The sequence below is a fragment of the Orycteropus afer genome, unplaced genomic scaffold (assembly GCF_000298275.1).
Source record: "Orycteropus afer afer isolate SDZICR_OR568_19922 unplaced genomic scaffold, OryAfe1.0 scaffold00434, whole genome shotgun sequence".
NCBI lineage: Eukaryota > Metazoa > Chordata > Mammalia > Tubulidentata > Orycteropodidae > Orycteropus > Orycteropus afer.
The window spans coordinates 1005689-1032774 of NW_006922021.1; the positions used below are offsets into that span (position 1 = coordinate 1005689).

Here is a 27086-nt window from a genome sequence, read left to right on the forward strand (position 1 = left end):
TTCTCCTCGACTATTGATTACTTTGTTTGTCTGTTTTATCATATATAGGATCCAGTTCAGAGCAAGGACCCCAAAGCCCAATTGCCAGGGTTCGGATTCCAGTTCAATTATTCATTGCTTTTGAAAACTAGAGCATGTTACTTGACTTCTTAGATTTCCATGTCCTCGTTTGTATAAGGAGAAAATAATAGTTAAGACCTCATAAACTTGTTGTGGAAATTAAACTTGTTAAAAAGCTTAGAACAGTGCCTGTCAGAGTGAGCACTCAGTGTTAGGTCTTATTAGTAGTATTGTACCCCTTATCCTTATTTCCATTGTACTTTCCATTTTGCAGCACAACCAGAACAGTGTTTTCTCAGAAGATGGGTTAGACAGTATCACCATGATGACATTTTTAGTTCCTTGGTATTTAATTAGTGTAAAGCAGAAGAATCCTAACAAGTCTTTATATCTGTTGTGGGATATCCAACTGGGCTGGCCAAGATTGGTTAAAGTTGAGGAATAATATGAACTCTCCACCCCAGGCCCTCTTCCTTCTCTCCTATAAATGCAACTGGCCCCTAATCTTCAGAAAGTAGCTTCAGCTGACCACAGTAAGGTATTCTTATTTTCCTAACTTCTATTCCCTGGCTCTGTGAAGTGATTGCTGATTTACAACTGTCTGGTAATGTCTGAAATTCCAGACTCCCCAGGATAGCAGTATTTTCAAATTACTTTTGATGTTTTAATACTTGTTTACTGTTTCTGTTCATTAGGAGGTGATTTAAAACGCTGAAAATAAAGCCACATTCAAAGAATGCTATAGTCCTATTTACTGAGGAGAGCTAACAAGAAGCAAGCAACTTATGACACATTAATAAACATATGATCCCCCTGAGGGGAATTTACACAGTCTCAAAGTAAAGAATGAATCCACCACCATGGAACTTGGGTTCTGACTGCTACAGTGCTGTGGCTCTCTGTAGTCATGGACATGTGGCAGAATAGGGTAGGGAGAATGCTTCTATAGGATTTAATGTAAAATCATCTACACTTATCTACTTGGCTTCTATTGCTTTTAACAGATGGGTTGCTGTCTAGGCAAAATGTTAAATCATGACCACTAATGTCAATGTTCATAAAATGAAAAAGGTCAGAGAGACAAGACATACGTGTATGTATAGAAAACAGAGCTGTGGATAACTGGGAGTACACTACAATTATCCTTTCCAGTGAAGAAAGACTATTATATTAGGGTGCAGAGAATTACTTTTTATCCATTCATGGTCTTGTAATGATTGGGTAAGACTATACAAATAAGGTTCATGACACCCTTGTGGAGGTGGGGCCATGCAAAAAAAGGTATGTGGAACCCTGACAAGGGCATTGATCAGTTTTGCCATTCCACTAAGCTTAAAATGAGCCATCCCAGAGACGGGGCGGGGAGATCTTACTACCACCAAGAAGAAGAGCCAGGAGTGGAGTGTGGCCTTAGTATCAGGGATCCCTGTGCTGAGAACCCCCTAGACCCAAGGGAAAAAGAGAGAGAGCTGTAACATCAGAGAGGGCATGAGATGGTGAGAAGCAGTGGCAGGAAAAATAGGAGACTGGTGTAAGATGGTGTGGTGGTCTTCCTGGCCCAATGAACAATGTGGCTACAGTGGGTGAGCTGAATCATGGAATGAGAGTTGAGAGCTTATGGGCAAGAGGCTTCCTCACAGAGTGGGGTGCCTCCAGGCACTTGGTGGTGGAGCCAAAGAGCTTCATAACATTCGCCTGAGCAGGGCAAAGGCCAGGCTGAACCAAGAGGCCTGAGTAGCCTAAAAGGCCCAAGAGAAGTGAGGGGCTGAGGGGCTGAGAGCCAGGGAGAGGCCTGACTATGAGCATGATTGAGAAGCTGTGCTGACTGAAGAACTGTATCCTGAGTCATTCCTGATTGTGATGGTTATGTTTGTGTGTCAAATTGGCTAGAACTGGTTGAGTGGCTGGGCAGCTGGTGGTAGTTATTCCCCATGATGAGACTGGCAATCATCTTCATCGTGGGATCTACCACAAGCAGCTGAGTAGCTGCCTTTGGGATGTGGTCTGCTTCCTGTTTATAAGGAGAAGCTTTGGGAATGGTCTCTAGCCTATGGCATGCTTGGACCCTGCATGTAGCCGTGTCATTGCTCAGCAGCCTGCTATGCTCTGCCAACCTTGGGACTTACAATGGACTTAAGTTAACGGCCAGCCATGTGGTTTGGTAACATCGGGACTGTGCCTTTTTACTTGTCAACCTTGGGGCTTCTCAGCCTCAGCAGCCAGCAGCTGTCTGACTGAAGAAATGCCTCTAGCTCCAGTGGGCTGGGAGCAGGATGCAGAGCTGGACCCCAACGTTGAGGGGCTTTCACCCAGTCCCTAGAGCCTGGCACTTTGAACTTGGACTTAAAGCTTCCAACTTGTAAGAATAAACTCCTGTTTGTTAAGACCATCCCATTTGTGGCATATTCTTGTCAGAGCGGCACTAGGTAACTAGAACACTGATCCTGAATTGTAAGCTGATACTTTCCTAATAAACCCTATAACCATGAGCACTGTCCATGAGTTCTGTGTGGCTAGTGCAATGAATTATGGAGCCTAGCAATGGAGTAGAGAGTGCTGTGGGAGGGATGGCTGGTGTTGCAATTGGTAAAAAGTTTGGAGGTTGGACGTACGTTTGACCTCCAAGTCACAGGAATCAGCCTTGTGCTGTTGATGCTGATGATTCTCCCCACTTGTGAAGTTACAGGAGGTCAGACGAAGCCGTGCTGCCATTTTTACAGTTGGCACCTTTTTTGCAAATATGGATGGGAAAAAAAAAAAAACACCTAGTTTTCTTTGGCATAGGTGACACAGCAGTATACACCATGTATAAACAATACATTGTACAAAAAGACTCACATAGAGTTACTTCTTCCAACCTCCTGACATTAAAGCAGAGGGAACCAATGTCTTAAGAAGATAATGACTTGTCTAAGTTCTACTATCTAATTAGTGACAGAAATGGGATTAGAATTCACATCTCCTAAGTTCTAATCCATTTGTCTTTTCTACATGCTACTGGAGATAATTAATGAGTTATGTGTGCTGAGTTAGCACACATAATCTGCTATGGATTGAATTGTGTCCCCCCAAAATAAGTGTTGGAATTCTAAGTCCTATCAAAAACCCATTGCTGTTGAATGATTCCAACTCATAATGACTCTTCAGGATAAATTGGAAGTGCCCCCATAGAGTTCCCAAGGCTGTAAATCTTTACAGAAGCAGACTGGCACATCTTTCTCCCATGGAGTGGCTGGTAGGTTCAAACTGCCAGTGTTTCAGTTAGCAGCCAAGCACTTAACCAGTGCACCACCAGGGTCCCCTAACTGCTATACCTGTCTGGAAAAAAAGTTTTCTTTGTGATGTTAATGGTACCCTGTCAATGTAGGGCTCCGCCTAAACTTAATCACTTCTAATTAATAAGGCAAAACATAGACACAGAGATGACAAGCAAGCACACCAGCGAGGAGGGGGAGGAAAGAAATAGACATCACCTGAACATCATCAAGGAACTGAGGAAAGCTAGGGCTACATGGCTGAGACAAGGATCTGCCCTGAGAGCTGGCAGAGAGCCTCTGCCCATAGCCAGTGCCCTGGATTTCTGAATTCAGATATCTAGCTTCTTAAACTGTGAAAAAATAAATTTGTGTTCTTTAAAGCCACCCACGGGCAGTATTTCAGTTACCACAGCACTAGGGAACAAAGACACGCACATACACACACACTTTCTCTCTCTCTTTTTACCTATCTCTCTGTAGCATCGTTTAATGAAAACAAAGGTTATTCACCATTAGCCCCTTGTTTCATTTTATTTTACACTTTAAAATAGAGGAGGTCTTCTGGAGAAAGGGAGAGTATGATTTAACTAAGATAGCTATGAAAATGTAAGTCCTGAACCCTACCAGTCCCCCCAAATTAATTAGGACTGAAAAAGAGAAATTAGCTAGTCTTAAAGAAGTTTCATGACTTCTCCATCATTATATATAGATGTACACACACACACATGCATGCACACACATTTATGTTTGCAAAAGGATTGGCTTCTGACTAAAAGGATTGCCTTTTTGGGTCCAACATTTAAGGGAGAAAAAAATAATCAAACCTTATATCCAATGTAAATATTGGGAGCAACAACTGTTTTGGGACATAATCAAGGAACAAATATGTGACACAGACATAAAATGAAAATAACTACATTAAGTGCAGGCTCTGGAAGTCAGTCCAGAACACACTGAAGCCCTCCACCGGCCCTCGGCAGTGGGCTCCTTTGAAATAGAGAGCGATTCTGATTGACATGCATGAGAACTCAGAGATTTTAAAATTCAGCTTTTAAAGGATGACTACAGGACGCCACTGCAGGTCAAGGTGTGGAAATTTGTGTAGGGCAGGCAGGAAGTAAGAAAGAGAAGTACATGTGGGGAAGGAGGTTTTGTATATACTGAATTAGTTAATAAAATATAATTAACACCATGTTATGGAATACCTTAGTGTAGCACAGTTTAAATTGGTCGGGAGTGACACCCCTACACATGATAAAGTACACTGTTCAATGTTTCTCTTACTCTAACAGAATTACCAGTAAGTAACATGATTGCTAACTGTATTCTCTAACAGCATTACTAAATGATATATATTATGTTAATTCTCAGGTCCCTTGGGTAAATAATAATACTTCCATAATGTTTGGCAACCTTTTCCCATTTTATGAAGTGCTGTGTAAGAAAGGTAAGGATTAGCTCAGTGCTTTTAAAGGACTAAATTGCTCTATGCTTCTACGTTTTCTGTGGTTTACACCTGCATTCACAGACCATTTTATGAGTCATAATCTTCCTCTCTTATGAAAACATATGCATGGAATAATTTTCAAGTGCCACAACCATTGGGTCCTGAAAAGCACCACTGAAAGTTCGGTTCACCAAGGACAGGAGCAGAACTGATCTATCTGGAAAGCGATGCCTTTAAGCATGTATTTTACCATAGTGTCTAATCATTAGTTGTGAAAATAAAGTGTCAGGAATCAAAAATATCAAGGTTAGATTGTTGAGAGGGCATCGGTGAAGAAAGCAGCTCTTTTGACTTTTAAGCTTTAAATGTACTTAACTTTGATAGTTTATTTCTTCCCTTAAAGCCTTCCAATTTTGTTCTTCTCCCCCCCCCCTTTTTTTTGGTATTGGTGTTTAAGGTGGTGCCTGAAGCTATACATGTGGCCTCTCTGTTATATCTTATCTTTCTCTCACACACTATACTTATAGCTGCTGACACTAATGTGAGATTTGTTTGGATTAGTTTTCTTCTTTACAGGGGCTCTGGAGGACCTATTGATTTAACTGTGGTAGAAATCAGCCCTTGGTGAAAAGCTTAGAGTAAGACAATCAACCAGATGCTAAGACCTAACACTGCCAGTTTATTCCCTTCATGTTTGCAATTCTTCTCCTTTTCTTTCCTTTTTACATTTAACTGATAAATTGATGTCCATTTATGATCTTCTGTTAACTCTAAATTGGAAATAATTGTGCCCCTTTTCTGGGGGGTAGAAATTAATCACTGTGGGTTGCACAAATGGTTAAGTGTTCACTACGAGCTGAAAGGTTGTCAGCTCATACTTAGTCAGAGGTGCCCTGGAAGACAGGCCAGCCCTGAGAACTCTATGGAGAAATGCTACTCTGACAACATGAGGCTGCCGTGAGTCAGACTCGACTTGAGGACAACTAACAATAGTCTTGGAACATTAGAGCCAAGGGGGCTATGGCATGTGACTTTCTGTTGTTGTTGTTGTTGTTATGTGCCCTCAAGTTGGACCTGACTCAAAGCAACTCTTCCTTGGGTTTCCAAGGCAGTATCACTACAGAAGTAGATTGCCCAACCTTCCTTCCAAGGAGTGGCTGGTGGGTTTGAACCACCAGCCTTCTGGTTAGCAGTCAAGTGCCTTAGGCACTATGCTACCAGAGCTCCCATGTGACTTTCTAGACCAGTCTTTCTCTTTCTGAGTAATTCCTAGGCATGAGCACTTCGGAACTTCACCTCTTCATCACTACCTACAAAGTAAGAGAGAGGAAAAAGGGAAGAGGGAATAAAATCCATGTCACTGAAGTAAACTGAGGCCCCAAATAATTTCATTGGGGAATCTTATGGCTGGCATCTCCCTTCTTTATGCACTTTAGCAATTGTATATTTTCTTCATAACAATCATAATTACTGAGGCCCAGAACACTGGTTCAAGATCACGAAATTGCAAATAATTTCATTGGGGAATCCTATGGCTGGCATCTCCCTTCTTTATCCACTTTAGCAATTGTATATTTTCTTCATAACAATCATAATTTTTAACTATTTCATCTATTTCCACTCTCTGTTACTATGTGTGCTCCTGGTTATATGTAAAATAATGGAGTTAGTGATATACTCTTTAAATTTCTAGAGGCACCTGTCTGTTGAATTTTAATTGAAGTAAAAAGTGAATGGAAGAAATTATGAAGTGAAAGAGCTCAAGAGAAGACTTCAAAGGGCAACTCAAGAAGACAAAGTATTGTAATGAAATGCCCAAAGACCTGGAGCTAGAAAATCAAAATGGTAGCACACATTTGGAATTTCTCAAGATGAAAGAACTGAAGAAAAAAAAATCAAGCCTTGAGTTATAATATGGAAGGATTCTATGTGTATTATTGACTATGCAAAGGCATTCAACTATGTGGATCATGATAAATTATGGATAACAGTGCAAAGAATGGGAATCCCAGAACACTTAATTGTTCTCATGCGCAATCTGTACATCGACCAGAATACAGTCATTTGGAAAGGATAAGGGGATACCGCATGGTATAAAATCGAGAAAGGTGGCCATCACCATATTTACTCAATCTGTATGCTGAGAAAATAATCCGAGAAACAGGACTCTATGAAGAAGAATGCAGCATCAGGATTGGAGGAAGATGTATTAACAATCTGCAATATGCAGATGACACAGTCTTGCATCCGGAAAGCCAAGAGGGCTTGAAGCACTTACTGATGAATATCAAAGACTACAGCCTTCAATGCAGATTACATCTCAACATAAAGAAAACAAAAATCCTCACAAGTGGACCAATAAGTAGCATCATGATAAATGAATAGAAGATTGAAGTTGTCAAGGATTTTATGTTACTTGGATCCACAATCAACACTCATGGAAGCAGCAGTCAAAAAAATCAAACAACATATAGTATTTGGCAAATCTGTCGCAAAAGGCTTCTTTAAAATATTAGAAAGCAATGATATCACCTTGAGGACTAAGGTGCACCTGACCCAAGCCATACTATTTTCAATCACCTCATATGTATGCAAAGCTAGACAATGAATAAGGAAGAAGAGTTTATACCTTTGAATTATGGTTCTGGTGAAGAATGTTATATGTACTATGGACTACTAGAAGAACGAACAAATCTGTCTTGGAAGAATTATAGGCAGAATACTCCTTAGAAGAAAGGATGGCTAGACTTCTCATGTACTTTGGGTATATTATCAGGAAAGACCAGTCCTTGGAGAAGGACTTCATGCTTGGAAAAGTCAGCAAAAAAGAGGATAACCCTCAACGAGATGGACTGGCATAGTGGCTGCAACACAGCTCGAGCACAGCAGCAATTGTGAGAACAGCAGAGCACTGGCTAGTGCTTCATTCTGTTGCGCATAAGGTTGCCATGAGTTGGAAGCAACTACCGGGCATCTAAATAGAACAACAACAAAATTTAAATATAAATGTAACCATTTTACAATGTACAATTCAATGACATTTAGTACATTTACAACGTTGTGCAACCACCACTTCAATACAATTGTAGAAAACTTCATTCTCTACTAAAAGAATCCTTGTACCTATTACAGGTCACTTCTTATTCCTCTCTGCCATTAGATCCTGGCAACCACTAATCTGCCATCTCTTGCCTTTTCTAGATATTTCATATAAGTGGGTATTATTCCTTTTGTATCTTACATTTTACTCAGTGTATTGTTTTCAAAGTTCATCTGTTATAGCAGGCATCAATACTTGTTTCCTTTCAATGGGTTAACAATATTCCATTGTATGTATATACCGTATTTTCTTTGTCCACCTTTTGGTTATTGTGAATAGTGCTGCTGTGAACATTTGTGTATTAGTTTTTGTTCAAATACCTGTTTTCAGTTCTTTTGGGTATACATCTAAGAATGGAATTGCTCGGTCACATGGTTATTCTATGTTTAAACTTTTGAGGAACCAAGCATATGTCTTTATCTCTTAAGATTTTTCTCCCTTTCTGAACCCTCCAGTGTATGCTGGCAGGTGGAGAAAAATTGCTTAAGTGAATTTGTTCACTGATTGTCTCTTGAAGCTCAAGACTTTGATAGGCGTAATGATCTCCATAGGTGTCTGGTATAGTGCCTACAGGCAGTAGTAGAACTGCCTTAAATATTTGTTAAATGAATGATTAAATGAATAAACTATTAGTTAATAGTTACATTGCTCTGATTTCATTTCTTTTTTTGCCTAAGCCCCCTAAGTCACTTCCATGTAAACACTACCATACTAGTGTTTACTCCCTTTCATTTTATATAGGAGCTCTTGTGGCTCTATGGTTAAAGCATTGGGCTGCTAACAAAAAGGTCTCCAGTTTGAACCCACCAGCTGTTCCACGGGAGAAAGATGAAGCAGTCTGCCTCTGTAAAGATTTACAGCGTTGGAAACCCTATGGGGTAGTAGTAGTTCTACTCTGTCCTATGGGGTTACTATGGGTCAGAATCAACTAGATGGCAAAGGGTTTGGTTTGGTTCATTTTATGCCTCAAACTTCTTGACAGCAGATGTGGCAAGCTGACTGTCTTCCAGGCCAGGCTAGAAGTTTAAAAAGAGGGTAGTAAAAGACTCCTTAGCACTGAATGGCTACCTGGGATCACTGGGATATGTCCTCCCACCCTCTGCTTTCTTCTAACTGCAGTTGATCTTCTTGATTTGAAAAGCGAAAGAAAAGGGGAGCGTACATATGAAGACTACATGTAGGTCAGCTGCAAATTACTTTCTGGTCTCCAAGCATCACACAAGCAGCTTTTTCTAAAGAGGTCACAACAGTTTTTTTTTTTTTTTTTTTAAAGAGGTCAACTTGGTTTTTGAAGGATGACAAATGTCCAAATACATTCAGTTTATTAGAAAACAATATGCAACTCAGTTCATGTAATGTAAAATGTGCACTTGGTTCACTCTGGTTGTTAGTGATGGGAAAGTTCCTAATATCTTCTGTAAGGAATAATGTGGCCTTTCTTCAGTTGAACCTGATGAATCCATAAACTGCACTAAATTATGTTTCACACAGATGGGAACAATCCACATGCAGTATTTGAGTTAACAGTTTTGTTACTCCCATTCAGGTACATGAAGTCAAAAGAGATTTGAAAAATATGGAACACTTCACTAATTTGCATGTCATCTTTGCCCACGGGCCATGCTAATCTTCTCTGTATTGTTCCAATTTTAGTAAATGTGCTGCCAAAGTGAGTACAAGAGGTCGCAATAGCTCTTGCACAGTTAAGTCTTGCAAATGAGGGACAAAGTCTCCTGGACTTTTGTGGAGAAGACATGATGTAGCACACAGTCGCTCAGCTAATCCTCCACCCTACCCGTTCATTTTGCAGTGAAAATTCCAGGGACACTTTGAATGGAGTAAAACTAAAATTATATTGGTCCTTAAAGAGCTCTCAGTATTTCCTAACATGTTACCATTTAAAACTTTTTCAGAGTTAGATTAAATTTTGAAATACAAGAATCTAGACAATGTCAGGAAACAGCCCTCATCATTAGGCATTTTTTTCCTACTATTACTTCTCTAAATATTTTAAACATGTCATGATATCTGCTTTTATTCAGTTTTATTTTGCATGTAAACATTTCCTAAGAATACCTTTGTTTTCCCTGACTTCAAAAGAAAAATGTCATAAGTAAAATGAACTGTAAAGATGGCAAATACCCTTGCTTAGAAAAGGCATTTATATCATATTCCAAATTATATGCATAAGATAAAAACTCAATCTATTCTGTAAAATTGTTAAGAGTGCATATTTTCAGACTCTTGGAACTGGTATACTTTTAAAGATAAAATGTTAACCAAAACTCATGACCAGAATTTCATATAAAGAGTGAGCTTTTTCTACTTAGCACATTTAGAAAATGGCCCATTTTCTGCAGCTACAGAGGGAACAGAAGAGTTTGTCCGTATACAAAATAAATGAATATGAAAAAAATCTCACCCAAATAGGGTTTTGGGAAAATGGAAAGGTAAGCCAGAATGACTCCCTGATGAAGAGAATCCCAGCCACTTCCCTCAACTTAAGGAGGTCTGGTGAGGTAGTGGTTAAGGAATTCTGCTGCTAACCAAAAGGTCAGTGGTTTGAACCCACCAGCCGCTCTACAGAAGAAAGATGAGGTGGTCTGCAGCCACTGACGACTATGAGTTGGAATTGACTCGATGGTAGTGAGTTTTCCCCTCAACTAACATGTTCATAGCACTAGTTCATAGCACTAATTTGAGGGTAACTCCTGAAATCTTGCATGTTTTTCCCACCACATCCTAATTTCCTAGTTTTCAACTCTTTCACTTTCTTTTCTCCTGTTATGGTTTAAGATGCTCTCATTTGATGTAAATACAGCATACTGCCCCTTCAAATTCCTGTCAGGAAGACATGCCATTTCATTAAATACAAAACATTAAGCCCAGAAGGAGGTACTTAAAAGTACAGAATGAATACATAAATGTCATTTATTATGTTGTTGTTGTTATGCACTGTCGAGTCGGACCCAACTCATAGCAACCCCTCTTTGGGTTTCTGAGGCGGTATCACTATGGAATGAATATAACTATCACTTCCTGAATTTAAAATTTATTCATTCAGTCAACATGTATTTATTGAAATCCTACTATGTTCCCGGCCCAGTTGAGGATAAAGCAGTGAAAAAGCAAAGTCCTTGCTCTTAGGGAGTTTACGTTGTACTGAGAGGAAATGGGGGCGAGAAGAGGGCATTGTGCAAAAAGCTTGATATGTATTATCTCATTTAATCTCCTTCTATGGAATCTCACAGAACCCTCTCACTTTAAATGCCATCATTTAAATTGTGTCTCTCATATTTAATCCAACAATTGAAATGTAAAACAAAAACAAAAACAAAACAAAACACCATTTCAGACCTAACAAGCCCCATAACTTGCTGATGGCCACACCATCCACTCAGTTGCTCGAGCAGAATAGCTAGAAGACATCTTTAATTCTTTCCTTTCTCCATTCCTCTGCTCCATATCCTATTTGTCAACAAGTTCTAGACAAGCTTTCCCTGAAATATATGCCCAAATTACCTTTTTGATTCCATTTCCACTAACGTCCAAACCAAGCTTGTTCTTTCCTGGATTATGCAATAGTTTCACTGGAACTAAGGTGAGGCTCTGGTGGCGTAGTGCCTAAGGCACGTGACTGCTCACCAGAAGGCTGGCAGTGGTTCAAACCCACCAGTCACTCCTCAGAAGGAAGACTGGGCAATCTACTTCCGTACAGATATCCCCCCCGGAAACCCAAGGAGGGCTCACTATGAGTCAAATCGACTTGATGGCAGTGGGCTTGTTTTGTTTGTTTGTTTATTTGTTTAGGGTGGGGTGTGTGAAGGGGTGCCAGAATTTCAGTGATCAAGGTAAATAATATTTCAATGAATTTTTTTGAAATCAAAGTTAAGGCAAACCATCCATGATGAAAAATGAAGTCTCATAATTCCCTAGTACACTACCCTGTTTATCATTTGTCTTGATTTTCTTTGTCTAGGTAACTACTTTCTCTCCCGTGAGAGGATAAGTGCCACGGGAGAGGGACTTATATCTGCCTTGGCCATTTATGCTTTATCTCATAAATAAGTCCTCCATTTCCCAGGCTTTCTTGCCAACTTGCTTTGTGTTGGATTCTTCCAAGAGAGACACTGTCCTTTCAGCTTCCAGGGTTCTGGTAACATCATTTCCCTCCTCTCTTTGTCCCTCCATACCTAGAAGTGTCAGCAGCTTCCTGCTATTGCTAACCTCTGGGTTGAACCATCCCTTGCCATTTCAGCTTTCCTATCGCATTTACAACTTGTTTCTCATATTAAATCGCCTCTATTCCACTACCTGGAATAAATTTGCTTTATCTGACTGGGTATTGGCCGATTCAATGATTCAGGATACAAGTATTTGAGTGTTCAATCCACATTATATATAAATTACTAAAGGCTCTCACAAGGTACAAGAAAGGGGTAAACAAATTATATTCCTATCTATGTGCAAATATTACAAATAACACTGTTTAAAGGTGGGAAATTTAATAAATTACGGTACATTTACAGGTTCCTTTCTACTACAGAGACCTCTAATTTACATTGGGTGATGCACATTTCAGACTTGGTTTCTTTTCAATATTTTCTATTTCAATTTTAGTATCAAATCATGTCAATTGTAATTTCTAGATTTTTCTGACTAGGAAGGAGAGCCATCTGAGTCAACTACAATTCAATAAAAGAACAAATAGTTTAAATATCAGCAACTTAGTAACTTTACTTAGAAAAAGCAGGTCATTTTTAGAAAACATATAAAATGGTCTAATGATGTGTACTTCTTTATTAAATATAAACATATTTAGAACATACTATATAGAGGATCATGTCAACAAAGTCAATGTAGGAATAAAACATTTAACACTTACATTGCCAGGATATAATAGAATACAGTGGTGTTAGATATATGATTCAGAGAATTAAAAAAAAAAAAAAAAACTAGTGGGTCCAAGGAGAGAAATGTGGACTATGAAACACTGCTAAGGAGCAAAAAAAAAAAAAAAAGGCTCTTGTTGGGTTATCTTAATTAGAACCAATTAACATAAAATAATATTACTTTCTGAAATTGACTTTAATATTTTGTCCATCAAAATTATGGGTTTAAAAGTATAAATAAGGATTACACATATGGTAACATTGCTGATTGATATGTGATTATTAGGCATGATTTACTGAAGAACACAACTTGAGTAACTTAATAGGATTTAAAATATGTTAGTCATTTGGGTTGTTGTCTATTATCCAACCAAAATGCATGGCATGCCAAGAACATAAAAAAAACTCCAATGTAAGTAGGGGAGATGGATATGTAAACAAATTATTGTAGTCCAGTGTGATAAGGACTGTGACAGAAGTATATCCATAGTACCAAAGAACCATCTGGAAGGAATGCCTCATTATGTCTTTTAACACAGATCTGATTAAGTCAACTGCATGCTTCTTGTTGTTGTTGTTGTTGTTGTTATGTGCCCTCGAGTTGGACCCGACTCATAGCGACCCCTCCTTGGGTTTTCGAGGCAGTATCTCTATGGAAGTAGATTGCCCCATCTTCCTTCCAAGGAGTGGCTGGTGGGTTTGAACCACCAGCCTTCTGGTAAGCAGTCAAGTGCCTTAGGCACTACACTACCAGAGCTCTCAACTTCATGCTTAGCAGTATTTTTTCCAGTCACCAACATCCCCTTCCTGTCCAATGGTCTTCAGGACAAAATCCCAACTCCTCAACTTAACATACCAGATCTCTCATGATCTCTCCCTTGAATCCATGTTCAGTCCCATCTTCTAGCACTTTTTCATCAGTCACACTGGAAATTTTGCAACATCTACAAGCAAGCTATGGTCTTTTGTGTCTCTTTGTGAAGACTGATCACTCTGCTTCCAAAAAACCCAAACCAAACCCACTGTCGTCAAGTCGGACCCGACTCATAGCAACCCCTCCTTGGGTTTCTGAGGCGGTATTACTGCGGAAATAGATTGCCTAATCTTCCTTCCGAGGATCACTCTGCTTAGATCATCCTTTTTAAACTTCTTCTTGTAGTCACTCTGACTAGACTTTCTTAAAAAAAAAAAAAGTCTTCTAAGGAAAGGCCCCTTCTGAACTCATGCTTCCACACTCCACCATTCATATTTCTGGTGCAGGTACTGCTTCTCTTCTCCTTCTAACATAGTCTTTATTACAATGGCTTTTGATTGCTCACTGACTTGTCTCTCTCTTCCACTAGATTCTGAGTGCAGGGAGGAGTCCTATGTAATTCATATTTGTATCCTGAGCACTTGATACATTGCCTGGCACAAAATAAGGAGAGTCAGTTAAACCTTTAAATAGGAATTAGATATTAGGAAATGGGTAAATGGAAATTGGCCTCATAAATTGAGTTAGTGTGGGGCATAGCATGTTAATCATCTGAAACAGCATATATAAAAGAGGCATGGAAGAAAACGGCCCATTGTGAGAACTTATGTGGAGTTTGCTATGAGTGGGTCACAGGGTTTATTAGAGGAAGTGACAGGAGACCGTTTGGAAATGTAGAAAGGAGTAGGGTAATGGAGAATTCTGTATGCCACTCATATTGGAGTTTAGATGTGATCTTTTAGTAATGAGGGATTATGAAGAGGAAAGCAGCATGATCATATTTGTTTTTAGGAAGATAATGGCAGGATGGAGGAAGGAAAGTGGAGGACACAAACTAATTAGGAAATGACTATGATATTCCAGTTTATACAGAGTGAAGATTTGTGTTTTAGCAATAGACAAGGGAGGAGAAGGAGTCCTTGGGTGGTGCAAATAGTTAAAGTGCTTGGCCGCTAACCAAAAGGTTGGAGGTTCAAGTCAACTTAGAGACACCTTGAAACACAGGTCTGGCAATCTACTTCTGGAAAATCAACCATTGAAAGCCATGTGGAACACAGTTTTACTCTGACACAGATGGGTTTTCCATGAGTTGGAATTGAGTCAAGGGCAACTGAGGAAGGGAGCTGTAGTGGTTCAGTGGTAGAATTCTCATCTGGCATATGGCAGACTCGGTTCAATTCCCAACCAATGGACCTCAGGCACAGCTACCACTCATCTCTCAGTGGAAGCTTGTGTGTTGCTATGATGTTGAACAGGTTTAGCAAAACTTTCAGACTAAGACAGAGTAGGAAGAAAGGCCTAGTGATCTACTTCCAAGAATCAGCCAGTGAAAACCCTATGGATCACAATCATTGGATCAGCAACTGATCATGGGGCTGGTTCAGAACCAGGCAGCATTTTGTTCTGTTGCAAATGGGATTGCCAACTTGAGGGCAGCTAACAACAAAAACAATAATGGGAATAGAGAAAATGCACAAGTTTCAAAGATAAAACCCCCACTGGGTTTCTGAAGCAGTAAATCTTTATGGAAGTGGATCCCCCCATCTTCCTTCTATAGAGCAGCTGGTGGGTTTGAACTACCAATGTTCTGGATAGCAGTCAAATGCATTAGACACTACGCCAGCAGAGCTTCTTAAAGATAAAAACATAGTGCACAATGGGAAATATATATTGGCTATTGTGTAGATTACAAGTACTATGGAATATGGAAGAATTCCTGTAAGTTGACTCCCAGTTCTCAGGCTTGGAACTTTGGATGATGCTGTAAAAGGTGATAAAGAATACAAGAAGATGAAGTTTGCGTGGGAAGAGGGATTCTCTAACAAGCTGTGTGTTCTTGGACAAGTAACTTAGCTTCTCTTAACTTCAGTTAACTGTCCATAAAGTTACCAGGATATTTAGTTCATAGAGTTGTTGTGAGAAGTAAATAACATCATGATGTAAATGTACTTTGAAATGGAGAAAAATGCTATACAATATATAAGTTATTGTTGTTATTATTATTTGCATTACTGGATTAACTCCTCAGATTTTTGTTAAGTGCACTTCATCTCTTGAATCTTCTCACTTACACCCAATGTTGTTTCACACATACTTTATTATTCATAATATTTCACTACTGACTAAATATGGAATTTATATCAAGGTCACCACTTTTTTAAAAAAGCTTAATCTCTTTTCCAGCAGCACTTAATAAAAGAGATAAATCACATAGCTCTTTCTATTTAATCTCCTTATCCTACTGAGAATACAGCCCTCTTCCATTTCTGTTCTCCAGATCCAACTTTTCATTTTTATAGAAAGGTTCGATATGAATAGAACACTCTTTCTGAGAGTGAAGTACTGTACATTTGAAATTCAGTTAATCTTGTCTCATATTATTGCCAGGAAGAGCTGCATTTGATGCAGATGCATAAAGTGGAAGGCATCCCTAGGTGCAGTGGTGGAGAGAAAAATAAATAAATAAAACCCATGAATGTGAGTGTGTTATTAGCTTTGTTCTCTTTTCTTGGTTTTAGATGGATAAATCACCAAGGGGATTCTAGGACTGGATAGTTACATATTTGTGGATGTCAACAGCTGTGTACATAGAACAGACATTTTGAAATTTATTATTTTCAGAAGTGTGGGTCATACGAAAAATACTTATCTCTAGCCAGAGGGGAGGTGGAATAATTACATAGGAGACTTCTCAACAGTCAGCTGCCAAAACTCCTTTCCTGTCAATACTATAAGATTATTTTTTCATGGTCTTTTCATATGAAATGACTGTTACAAAGAACCGAAAATGGCTTCATTCTATACATGATTTCCTGTTACAATATCCATCACTTCCTTAAAAGTCCATTATGATAATAGCAAGAAAGAAAAAGGAGGGAGAACTTTTTCAGATGTAGGATTTAACACCTTTATAGTCAGTCATATCAGAATGCAGGGTTTTCCCAATTTGTTCTTCATACACACATAAAGAATATCATAATGATTAGCTGGACATCTCTTCCTTGAGTGCTTCCTAAAGCTACAATTTATGCAACAGTCTTGTACTCATTCCCACTCTCACAATCCTTCTGTTCACTAGTCTATTAAATACAATTGTAATTGACTGCTTTGGTGGCTAATTTGCAAAAGCCATTATACTGCTTCTGGCTTTCTTTGACTAATATTTATTCGGAAGCCAAAGTATATGAGGTATTGCTGCTTAATTTGACTTTGCAGTTACTAACGTCATTATTTACTATTTATTATGTCTATAATGCATAAAGCACATAAAATGAATAAATCATTGATTTGAATTGTGGCTTTGGGTACATTACTTTCTCATTTGTCAAACAAAAGTCTATATGAAAGCTTATGTCTCTTCCTAAAATTCTAAAATTACACTATCAGTAATATCATTATGCATGCTGTATTTATCTGACCTTGTGATAAATTGGTTGAATTATTGAGAGATTTTGCACAAAGGCAATCTTTGTGTGTGTGTGTGTGTGAGAGAGAGAGAGAGAGAGAGAGACCCCTCTATTTCTACCTGTGACTTATCCCCCCCTTTCTTTTACAACTTTTATTGAACAGTAATCATATACTGGACTTTACATATATTATCTTTTGTCAGTTTCTCAACACCCCTGTGAGCTGGTTCCATGATTATCATCCTCACGTTACAGACAGAGAAATGTGCGTCCTAGAATGATTAGGTCAATGCCACAGTTACCTAGTTGTTAAATGGAATAGCTAGGACTGTAACCAAGTCTACCTGAATCAGAGGCTGAACTTTTAACTTTGATGACCACGAGTGGGCTCCTATCTGGGTAATAGGCTCTGCCTGCCACTTGTGAATCCCTTGGGTACCTCTTGCCTTTCAATGACAAAATTATTTCTAAAATAGTCTAAACTGCTCTCCTCACTTTCTCAATATAGGTTCATCCCCTTCTCTACTATGGTCTAAGTTTTCTCCTAAATATTTCTCAGAAAACGTTGCTACTGAAGTTAATAATTACTTTCTAGCTTTCAATCCTTATTTGGCTTGCACACTATATAACATTTAATGATATTAATTGCCCTGGGTTCTTAAGATTATATTGGGAAGACTTTTCCTGGTTTTCCTTCTGTGACTCTATTCATTCTATCCTGCCCCCTTAAATGTTAAAATTTCCTTAGAGTTTTCCTCCTGAGTGTTCTCATATTGCAAAGTGATAACTCCTCAGAATGGAATATTGCTGTCCTACTAATGGATGGCAGTGATGTGCTGCTGGTGTACAAAGCAACAGGGTAAACGTTTACTTCACCTATGAGCCCCCCAAAAACCCATTGCCCTCGAGTTGGATTCAACTCATAGTGACCCCTCCTTGGGTTCTGAGGCAGAATCACTACGGAAGTAGATTGCCCCACCTTCCTTCCGAGGAGTGGCTGGTGGGTTTGAACCGCCAGCCTTCTGGTTAGCAGTCAAATGCCTTAGGCATTATGCCAACAGAGTTCCCCCTATAAGCCCCAGTCCCCTTGAACTCAAACTGAGAAGCAAGTTCAATTACCAAGTTCTTTGTTATCCATAGGAATTGAACCAATTAATGCCCTCAACAACAGTGTATGAGAGTGTTTTCCCACATCCTTAGCTAACATGTAAGCTATGAAATGTTTTGATTTGGTAATGTAATATATAAAATATAGGGTCTTTTATTTATTTTTAACTTGAAGTTCTCTTATGAGTGAGGTTCGGTGTCTTTTCATATACTTAAATATTATTATATTTCTTCATTTCAATCTGTTTTTTTCTCCTGGGTTAATGGCCTTATTACTATTAACTTCCAAGAGAGTTTTGAGGCCCAATCTTGAGTTGGGAAATACCTTAATCAGGTAAATTATGGCACTGACTACAGAGGAATCAAAAGAAAGGACCAGAGGTGGACATCCCTTCTTAGAAAGAGAGTGGCACCTTGAAAAGAAAGGTGTCTCTTGAAGATTTAGTGGAAGGGGAAGAAGGAACTGAATAAAGATGCAGTGCTTTAATGAGGGAAGATAGTGTTAAAGAATCAGAACAAGACGAACTAGCTATGTAGCACTTATTTGGAACACCTCTGAAAATAATAACAAACCAAATATGCATGTTATAACTGCAACAAAAGAAGGTGGCCTCAAATTAAGAATTCAAGTGAGCTATGCAATCTTCTTCTCCTATCCACCTCAAGGAAGTGTCTTCTATCACTGGCCCAGGGGAAAAAATACGGGGGGCTGAAAATTTTAAACTTTTAAGTAGATAAAACACTGTAAAACAACACACACATACAAATACACACATGCATATAGCACAGGAATATTGTAATTTAACACTTCAACGTGACTTTTTGACTTAAACAAGTGTCTTGGTTATCTGGTGCTGCCTTAACAGAAATATCACAAATGGATGGCTTAAGATACTAGAAGTTCAAATTCAGGGAATCAGATCTAGGGCTTTCTCTGTTAGCTCACAATTTAAGAAGAAGGCCCTTGTGTCCTTTCAACATCTGTAGGTTTGGCATCCCTTGGAAAGCTCCATATGTCTTGGCATCAATTTTCCCCTGGTTCTAGGAGGTTTTCAGTACAGAGACCTTGGGTTCAAAAGATTCACTTGGTTCCTGGCTCTTCTTTCTTGGTGGGTCTGAGGTCCCTCTGATCTCTGCTTGTTGTTTAACTCTTTTATATCTCAAAAGAGATTGACTCAAGATACAACCTAAACCTGTAGATATTATCCTGCCTCATTAACATAACTGCTTCTAATTCTGTCTCATTAACATTATAAAAAATTAAAAATAATAATAAAAAAGGAAACCAAACCCACTGCCATCAAGTTGATTCTAACTCATATCACCCCCCCCCCCGCAGGATTTCCAAGACTATAAATCTTTATGGAAGTAGATTGCCTCATCTTCCTCCTGAGAAGCAGCTGGTGGGTTTGTACTGCCGACTTTCTGGGTAGCAGCCAAATGTCTTACCCACTACACCACCAGAACTCCTTCACTAACAATATAAATTTTAATAGTTTTAGAAGGTATTTCTTAGACTAGACCATTCTTTCTCAGTTTTCCCAGCTACATGATGGGCCCTATTAATAGGTAAATTCAGTGTTATTGTTTCAGCAGTTTTTTTTTTTTTAAATTATAGTCATATTTGTTCTGTTCCTTTGACTTGCTTTTTTTTTTCTCCAGAAACTTCATTTGTAAGAATGTTGGATGATATCTTCATGTCTTTTTAATCATATTTTCTGATCCTTTTATATTACTTTATTTTCTTTTAATTGACTCTTTTCCATTCTATCCTTTATGACTCTTATACTAATTGCAGTTATATCTGTTTTCCCTTGAGGACTCTATTAGTTTTCTATTGCTGACATAACAACTTACCACAAACTCAGTGGCTTAAAACAACACCCATTTTATATATCACAATTCTGTAGGTCAGAAGCCCAGGCAGCCTCAGATTTTGGTCTCGCAAAGCTGAAAGCAAGTTGTTGACTGGACTAAGATATTATCTGGAAGATCTGGGGAGGAATCTGCTTTCCATCTCATTCCCAAAATCCAGGATAATCTCCCTTATTTTGAAGTCAACTGAGCCATGTAACATAACATAATCATGGAAGAAATAGTTCATTATATTCACAGCTTCTGGGGATTTGGGCAGGACATCTTAGGTGGGACATTTCAGAAGTTCTACCTACTACACATATTTTACGATTTAATCCCCATTTATTCCCTATGTCTCCTGAGTTTGGCTAGCTCCTGTTTCACATCTTCCTGTTGTTTGTCCTTTTCCATTCAGTTTTTGAATTTATGATGTGTGGCATTCTTCCCATTTCACAATTGCTTGTTGTTATGGGAGAACTCTGGTGGCATAGTGCCTAAGGCATATGGCTGGTAACCAGAAGGCTGGCAGTTCAAACCCACCAACCACTCCTCAGAAGGAAGATTGGGCAATCTACTTCTGCGGTGATATCGCCGAGTTGTATGCAACTCTATGACAGTGAGTTTGGTTTGGTTGGTTTTGTTGTTAAGAATCGAATTATGTCCCCAAGAAATATGTGTCAACTTGATTAAGGCGTGATTGTCAGTATTACATAATTATCCTCTATTTTGAGATCTGATGTAATTATCCTATGTGTTGCCTTAGGCACTACACGACCAGAGCTCCTTTCAAGAACCTAAAGGAAAGGAAAGAGTATGCATCAATGATTTTATAATTAGCAAGATTTTAGCCATTAAAAACAACAAACAGGCAAAAAAAAAAAAAAAAAAAAACAGCAATAATACAACTCAACTCAGGACATAATGAATCCTTGGAAGTTCAGGATGAGAATTTCCAACAAAAAATGAAGAAATATTGGGCAGAAATTTGCTTAGTGAGCATATTTTATTAAAGATCTTACACTAAAATAAAGGAGGTATTAAGTAGATGAATAATGTCTAAATGTTATTTGCTCTGATAAAGCAGAAACAAAACAACTAAAACATGAAAAGAGAAGGGATAAAGGAATACAGAAAAAACTGTTTGGTTCACACATACATGGGAATTAAAATACTACTTAAAGCTAAAAAACAAACAGTAACTATCTAAGTAACTAAAAAGGAGAACCAAGGTTATTATATATAGGAATTAGTTTAAAGTTAACTATGGAAATGAAAAATAGATCTCAGAATAAAAAAGCAAAAGAATATAGTACATAGAGTTAAGTTAATGCACATTATATCATAAAATAATATGGTAAAGCTGGAGGATCCTTTTTAATATTGAGGATATTAGATCTTTTTTGAAAAATAATAAATTTTCTCCTGGTTTTTCATTTATCACTTAATTTTGTTTTGATAGTTTGCCATGTAGATCTTATTTCATTTTGATGTAATATTTTATCAACCTTTCATAGCTTCTGGATTTTGTGTCAACTCCTCCACTCTACAACTTTTGATAATAACTTTCTCTCTCTCTTTCTCTCTCTCTCTCTCTCTCTCTCTCTCTATATATATATATATAAATTTCTCCATCAATATTTCCAAATATTCCTCTGTGGAAAAGTGAAAAGATGTCAAGTTCTGGACTGAACAAGATCCAGATTAGAACACTGCCTCATTTTCTTCCAATTTTGTAACCTGTGTATATATATGGCATATTATTCTCCCATATTTTCTTCTAATAGCTTTATAGTGTCATCTTTCATACATTTTATTTTTGTGGAAGGGGTAAAATAAATAAATTTTAAATTTATTTTTCCAAACAGGTATCTTTTTTTAGCATCACTGATAGAAAGCATACCTTTCTCCACTGACATATTATATTACCTTTATTGTATAATAAACTTCCTTATATTTTGGGAATTCTCATTGTTCCAACTATTCAATTGACCTATCTGTAAATCCATGTAGCAGTGCCACATTGTTGAATATGATTTAATATCTACTAAGGCAAGTCTCTTGCCATTACTCATTATTTAAAACATAACAAAAGTCTTCACTATTTTTGGATGTAATGTTTCCATGTACATTTTAGAATCACATTGACTAGTTCTATTGGGGAATCTTCATGAATTATCAGTTTTGCTTCAATACATGTAGTTTAAAGCATCATATTCATGAAAATAATACAATAAAATTTGCATGTAATTTTAAGATGATATCCAGTTGGAAAACCACCATCAAATTCTCCATCAATGTTTCCAAATATTCCTCTGTGGAAAACTGAAAAGATGTCAAGTTTTAGAGTCAACAAGATCCAGATAAGAACACTGCCTCATTTACTTCCCTTTTTGTAACCCTAGACCCGTTACTAAACTTGGCTGAATGTCAGATTCTTCATTTGAAAAATCAGGCTAAAAATGCTTGTCTTGTAAATTTTTTCAGAGCATTAGATCAACTGCATTTTGAATTTCACTGACTCTCTGTGGGAACTCTCTGGAATATGATTTCCACAAGAGGTTTAACAACATACTCATCTACAGATTGAATTCAGACTTTTCTTCCAACTCCAGAATTGCCATGGCTCACTCCTTTTATCTGTCTGACAAATTTCTATTTACCCTTTAAAATAGCTCAAGTATCACCTCTTTTGAGAATAGTGTTTTTCCCTTTCTAATGTTTGACACTTCCTCTGTGCTCCTGTATCACTCTGTGCAAAGTCTATTCCAGCCAAGCACAGTGTATTTATCTGACTATCGGTTTGCCTCCACAAGGAAACTAAACTCCTCCACAGAGGACACCTGTCACTGATCCTATTGTCCTAGCATATTACCTCCCTCATAATCCATCTCAAAAATAGCTGGTAGCATAAATACAGATACATTTTTTTATGAGAACGGGAGAGTAGATAGGCATATTTATACCTGTACTTTTCCAATTTTCTGTTCTTTGTTTCACAAAAGCAAAGGGGAAAAAGATGACAATGTATCATTCCCTAGCAATGTTTTTGTACTGATCTTATAAGATTGCATATACTGGGCCCAGCTGCCCAGTCCAGCCCACTAAGTCAGAAGTGTGGGCACAATAGCAGACTATCCTGAGCATGGGGTCCAGGAAGAGTGTGAAGAATAGCTGGGTGAGGCCAAGCCCTTATGTGTTTACTCCACTACAACCACCTCAGTATCCCACAACTTGTCCTCAAAAGCCAGAAGGACAGGGCTTTGCATGATGTTGAATCATTCTACAGCAGAATTCTCAGTTTACTCAACAACCACCACTACAGCCATCCAACAACTCATCCTCACAGCCAGAAGGACAGGGCTCTGCATTAAGGTTCAACCAGTCAAGTACAAGCCTTAGCCACCCAGCAAGCTATCGTTAACCTTACTAGAGTACAAAATTTCACATAATCTCGGGTAGCTGTGATATCTCAGTTTGCCTCTGGCCAGATGAGACCTGAGCAAATCCTTCCTCATCAGATATTACAGATCCCCTCTGCCTTTCCATAGTAGCAGCCATAGATAACACAGTACAGAATCTTGCACCATCCAGTGATCAAGGCAGCAACACAAACATCCCAGCCATGTCATCACAGGGTACAGACAGCTAGTGCAAAGGCAGAATGAATATAGATACAGCAAGTGCTCCAAAGTATTAAATCTTCTGCTATTTGACCCCTTTTGTTTAGAAACACAAGAGCATTGAATCAAAAGGATTCTGAGTTTTTACTTCATTTTTTTCAACATATCAGTTTTTCACACTGTTAGATATACAGACTATATACAAAAGCACAACCTTATGAATTTTAAATAAAAAAATAAACAGAAGGAAATTATACAAAACAGAAAAACAATAACAACAAAACTACATGGACTATGATGTCAACGACTATAGGGTCAAAATCACAACTCTGCCATTTACTAACTTTAGGTCTATTTCTTAACTTCTCTGAGCTTCCATTTCCTCATCTGTAAAATGTGAATAGTAATATCTACTTCTTAAGTTTGTTGGCAAGGTTATTGATGGTAAGGCATGTTAAATGTAAAGCATCTAGGATGAACAAATATATGCCATTTCTTTAATAATTATACACATAAAAAATTCTATCTTGTTTGACTCATTCAATTTTTGCTAATGTTCCAATAGAATAAATTTATTTATTTATATATTTGGCTTAACAAGACAAAAGTTTATTGCTCACTCCCATGAAGACCCACAGGAGTCTACAGTACACTTCGCTAAGCAGACTCAGGGTTCCATACCACCTCTCTGCAATCCCCAGGAGGCTTTTATAATCATTAACAAAGGGAAAGGGAGAGGGAGGAACAAAAGTGTCTTTTCAGTGATGCACAGGCCATCACAATCCTAGCCACAAGGCCTCAAACTACAAGAAATGCTGTAAATGCATGGGAGTTTTGGAATCTTGTCAGCCATACTTGTTGACCTACCTCAGCCAGACTTAATGACAATCACATCTATATTTCTTTCCCTTGTCTGTACTTGTATAATTGCATGCATTATAAGAGCTTTCCTTCCACCACCTCCTTGTGGTTATCCCTTCTTTGTGTCCTTCCTACCTATGCATTCTTGCCTGCCTAGCTTTCTCCCTGTGCACATGCTGCCCTTCTGGTCATCCATGGTTGACTCTTCTAAGGAGTGCATCTCCCTGCTGTAGTTGTTCAGCTTGTGGGCCTGTCTTTTGTTTGGCTGGGAGTTAAGACATGGGAGTGAATCCAATTCCAGGCCTGAAGTGTGACTCGGGGCCAAGGTCTCAGGGTTTCACCAGTCTCTATCTGACCAGCAGTCCTGATCTTTTTTATGTTTTTCAATTTTATTCCACATTTTGTCTCCTACTCTATTCAGGATCTCCAATTTTGATCCCTTTCCAAGTGGTTGACATTAGTAGCCTGGCACCATCTAGTTCTTCTGGTCTCAGGGTCATGTAGGGTGAGGTTCCTTTGGTCCATTGGTCCCTTGGACTAATTGTTTCCATGCATCTTTGATTTTCTTCACTCTTCTTTGCTGTGGATGAGGTGAGGCCAATAGTTGCATTTCAGATTGCTGCTCACAAGCTTTTAAGACCCCAGGCACTACTCAACAAAGTAGGATGTAGAACAATGTTTTGTGTGCTATTATTGTGCCAATTGAGCTTGATGTTCCCTGCAACCATTGTCCTGAGTCCACAGGCCAAAGACTCATTCTATCAAGGTACTTGGTTATGGCTAAGAAGTTATCCTAACTTTATCCTCTGTTAGCTCTATAATGTATATTGACATTTTTATAGCACATATAAATACATATGTGGGAATATCATCTGCCAAACCTATGTATGGTCATGGATATATTCTCACTCACCTACTTATACCTGTTCTTCTTGCTTGCCTACCTATGTATCCACCAGTAGATCAGTATTTGCCATTACTGATAGTGCAGTATTATGTATGTAATAGTATTTATCTTTGTTGCCTGTACCTCTTGTGCATCTCTCTGTGCCTTCCTTTTCCTTAGTGACATTGTACTGGTCACATGCTTTTGCTATACTTCCTTTCCCTTCAACCAAATCAGCACACGTGTCTTAACTAGTTAGCAATTTTCCCTCTCCTCCCCTCCCAATCCTGGTTGCAACAGAACAAATTTAAGTGGAAAATTTTCACAGCCTAAGTTTTATGAAAGGCACATTTATTTTTATACAAGTGAAAATTGGCTTGTTTACAGTGATTAAGATTCATGAATCCATTTGTTCATTCACTCAACAAATATTTATTGAGTGCTTTCATTGTACCAGGTCTTGATTTTGGTGCTTTGGCTATAGTACTTAATAAAACAGAGAGGCCGGCCTTTGTTGATTACATTCTAGAAGAGCAAGAGGAAGACCAAACAATGCATACAATAAATAAATAAATGATACTGAATGTTAGTCAGTGGTTAATACTAAGAAATAGAAGTAGAAGAGACTAAGGGATAAAGATTGTGAGACTGGGGATAGCATCGAGGGGGTTGTGATTTTAAATAGGGTGGCTAGACCTCTTTGAGAAGGTAGATATCATTGAGCAACAACTGACAAAGGTGAAGGAGTTACCTTTCTGGATATGCAGAAGAGAGTTCCATGAAGGAGTATTAGCAGTGCCCATGCTCTGAGTCTGGTATGTTAGATGAACAGTAAGGGTACAAGGGCTTGATCTAGTCATTTAATTTCTAACCTTACTATGTTATCCTTAAATATATTGTGTAGGAGCTGAAAAAATAATTTTCAATTAGAAAGTATATTTAAAGATATTTACACTTTAGAATTTTTCATTCTTTTCCTTATAACTCCCTGTTGCAATTTGTGTCATCAGTTCATCTAAACTTATCATTTTTCATTCAGTTGTCCATTATAAGCCAAGAAACTTTTACCTTTTTTCTCTTGTGATTATTATCATGTCTACTGGGGACAAAATCATTAAGACAGAATAGAAGAGCAAGATGAATGACAGAGAGCAGGTGCATTTGTATATTATGAAGTGTTTGCAAAATAATAAGCACCACATGAATAATGCATTTGAAGGTTATTGTCTGGCAAATAATATTAAGAGTCATATATTCAAATCATTCCCCAATTACTGAAGAACCAAATACAAAGTGTCTAATGCTTCAAATTTTATCAGGCAGAGAGAGAAACCCAAGGAGGGGTCGCTATGAGTCGGGTCCGACTCGATGACACAAAACAACAACATATACATTAATCCTTTAATCTTCTGCTGCTATTCATAAGGTTGTCATTGGCCAAGTTTTTCAGCAGTAGATCATCAGGTCCTCCTTCCTAATCTGTCTTAGTCTAAGTTGTGGTTCCCTAGTGCCTCTCTGACAGGAATATACCACAAATGGGATGGCCTTAACAAACAGGAGTTTATTCTTACAATTTGGAGGCTGTAAGTCCAAGTTCAAAATGCCAGGCTCTAGGGGCT

The 27086-nt window shown here is 38.2% G+C and overlaps 1 protein-coding gene and 1 non-coding gene across 2 annotated transcripts in view; both read right to left on the bottom strand.

The window, feature by feature from the left end:
* Positions 1-27086, bottom strand: part of IL1RAPL1 (interleukin 1 receptor accessory protein like 1) — a 1063022-nt gene that overhangs the window by 896733 nt on the left and 139203 nt on the right. The window lies entirely within an intron of this gene.
* On the bottom strand, positions 9435-9541 carry LOC122151405. The gene has a single exon (XR_006164137.1). It is a non-coding gene; the product is annotated as a U6 spliceosomal RNA (small nuclear RNA).